General features: G+C 31.2%; 1 long non-coding RNA gene across 1 annotated transcript; it reads right to left on the minus strand.

Annotated features, from left to right (window-relative positions):
• Positions 1–211: 211 nt before the first annotated feature.
• Positions 212–2368, minus strand: LOC132288498 (uncharacterized). Its single transcript, XR_009473811.1, has 2 exons — positions 2108–2368; positions 212–505 (listed from the first exon to the last, which is right to left on the minus strand). It is a non-coding gene; the product is annotated as an uncharacterized LOC132288498 (long non-coding RNA).
• Between the last annotated feature and the right edge of the window lie 219 nt (positions 2369–2587).

The raw sequence follows: 2587 nt of genomic DNA on the forward strand, positions 1-2587 counted from the left end.
TAGGCACAAATCAAAAGAATACGCTTCGCGAATGTCTTAAAATGAACAAAACCCTAGAGACACTTGAACCTGGAGTGCTCTAATACTAACTGTAATATCCCCTAATTTCGGAACACGGGTTGATCAAGTCCGCTCACAAAATCAGGGGATATCAGCCAATCAACAATAAACAAGCACAAAATACAAGAGGAATAAAAATTAAATAAATAAATAACGTTGTAAGGGAAATCTAAATTAATAATTAAATAATAAATCCTCCAATACATTAATCTCCAATAAATTCTCATTATAAGAATAAAACCTCCAGAGTACAACTTGGGAATCCATACAATGTGGACCCCTAATAAAAATCCAAACTAAAGACGAAATAAATAAATGTCTAACTCAAAAATAATAAATAATAACGAAAACATAGTGGAGGTAGTACGTCTATGACACTGGAAGAGTGATGAAGTCTGGCCTCTGCTCTGCACGAACTGAGTCTACGTCTGGAACTGTCGAGGACCTGAATAGATAACAACAAAGGTGGGTCAAAACCTACGAACAAGCCCTTTCTACTACATCCCAAACAGAGAACCGATAAATGATATATCCTAGTCCGACTCATGCAATAACTACGTAGGTCAATATACATAAGTACACACTATAGACTTTCACTGGATCATAAGACAGCCTCAACCAAATAGTAAGTCTCATGCAAGCGCACACAAGGTGGTCATGAATACCTCTTCTACCAGTGCACACACATCCCTATAACCAACTACTCATCTCATCTGGCAATAAACGCCAACCCTAACCATCGATCCTCAGATCTCAAGCTCGTATCATGGTACACTCTCAAAATATACATATGTAAGTAATTATAGCCATATCTTGACAATGGCACAATCTAAAGTCATAACTATATCCTGACAATAGTATAACAAAATGTATGAGTCTAGGCTTATTAGCCAGCCCATGTATGTATCAGCAAGCTATATCCTAACAATGGTGCTGCTAAGACCATATCTTGACAATGGTCCTCCATTATACACGTATATGCAATTATGTATTCTTAAAATTCACATACATTATTAAGAGAATTTATCTGAGTATTTTATAGAGTGGTATAGACTTTTATACCAATCATGCAATTAACTTATAATGTAAGTAAAATTATTTATGTCAACTCATGCATGATCAATTATCACAATAATGGCTATAGAAATAAATATAACAATACGGACTATTAAAAATAGCATACTATTGATTTAAAATGTAGGTAAAGCCATGTACCTTTGCATGACTGATTCACATCTATAAAAAGGTAACCATTAATAGACACTTTAAATCCATACTTGTAATTCAAATAAGTTTCCTTATATTATTTTTACTTTTATTTTATTTTTATTTTATTTTTTTTATTATAGTAGTTGGTATTGAAGGAAACCATAATAATCAACCCAAAGTGACTCAATGACTACTTTCAATTTGATCACAACTTGATAACCAAGTTTGCCCACACGTTATATATAAAATAAAAATAACGGCCAATATATATATATAGATATATATATATATATATATATATATATCTCCATTCACCCCAAATCAAGATGTGTCGCCTTTGAAATTTCGCAACACCCACTGAACCCATCCCTGCTATATGTATTAGATCGTAATTTAATAACCAAATAAACCACCAATATATATATATATATATATATATATATATATATATATATATATATATATATGTCAAATTACCCCAAACCAAGTAGTGAGCATCTGCAATTTTGCCAAAGAAAAGAAGAATTCAAAGAACTTAAATTCCCAGCCATGAGTACTGAAAAAAAAAATCGCTAAGCCCAATCAAAATAAATAAAGAAACAAGAATAACTAAATAAATAATTAAAACAACAATACCCAACAATCCCGCTTACGCATTAAAATCCAAAATAACAACTATATATACATGATTTTATACACATGAATTTCACGCTATTATGATCCGATTTAGTCATGCAGTTAAAAATTTCTCTTTTTTATTATTTTTAATTACATCCTATAATTATCCTAGATATATATCGCATATAAAGTCTAAGGAAATGAATAGAAGAAGACTTACCTTTAAGGCTCCGGATCGAAGCCCACGCCGTTCTCCAATTTCCACTTCTCTCTTTCTTTTTTCTTTCTTTTTTTCTCTCTTTCTTCCTCTCTTTCTCTCGCCGCCGCCACTCGCTGTTCTTTCCTTTTTCTCCCGTAACCCCCAGTTCTGCTAGAACATAACCTGTATATGTATATAATGTGATTAAACTAACCTATTTCTAACCTATACACTAACAGGCCCACCATAACACAACTAATCACAACTAACCAATAAGAACTAATCCTAATAACAACTAAACTTACACGGCAACAAATGACATGGCTCTGTCATTTAATGGTTAAATAAATAGTCATTATATAGTTAATAATATAATAACTAAATAATACAACTAACAGATTATAAACCTTTATACGTTAACACACACACACACATATATATATATATCATTAATATAATTTATATTTATATATTTATAATATACTAAATATATATATAACA

Source organism: Cornus florida, unplaced genomic scaffold, assembly GCF_030987335.1.
Source record: "Cornus florida cultivar Cherokee Brave unplaced genomic scaffold, ASM3098733v1 CherokeeBrave_3.0.0_Hap2_Chr02, whole genome shotgun sequence".
Lineage (NCBI taxonomy): Eukaryota > Viridiplantae > Streptophyta > Magnoliopsida > Cornales > Cornaceae > Cornus > Cornus florida.